Below are 631 nucleotides of genomic sequence, written 5' to 3'. Positions count from 1 at the left end.
CACTACTACTGGGTGCCCATCATGGTGAGTCTCCTTTTTGAGTGAATAATACACATATTTGCACACATATTTTTTATATATATATATATATATATATATATACATACACATACATACATCTGCTTTACATGCCTCTGGTTCCTGTCCTCAACAGACTGTGGTAGTTGGCTCGTACCTCATCGCCCATGGATTCTTCAGTGTGTACGCCATGTGCGTCGACACATTGTTCCTCTGTTTCTGTAAGTAGCACCTCCTCATCTTTTCTGACAATCGTATAATATTTAAAGATTGCATACATGAGTGTCGGATGGACTTACAAGCACTGTAATCATTGAAGAAAGATGAATCGTTCGCGGCTCGGTGTCAAATGTGAAGCTTAATAATCAGCTGAGACAAAACTTTTCTCACTTCACGAGTTCTTACTTTGCTTCTGGTGTTGGGCTGTCACTAATTCTAAATTGCATGAAGATGGTGTGCCAAAATTTCACCACCATTTCATAATAACAGTCTGTGGCTTACAGTATGTTAACCTGAAAATTGCTGCTTGGTGTTAAACTGTAACTTTTAAAATCTGAAATGCCTGTGGGTGCCTTTGCTTGCTTGCTATTTGACCCTCTTTCTCTTTTTTTTT

Source organism: Seriola lalandi, unplaced genomic scaffold (assembly GCF_002814215.2).
Source record: "Seriola lalandi dorsalis isolate HSWRI2012SDOR001 ecotype SW California unplaced genomic scaffold, Sedor1 jcf7180002054563, whole genome shotgun sequence".
NCBI classification, from domain to species: domain Eukaryota; kingdom Metazoa; phylum Chordata; class Actinopteri; order Carangiformes; family Carangidae; genus Seriola; species Seriola lalandi.
Note: the sequence above shows the minus strand (reverse complement) of the source record.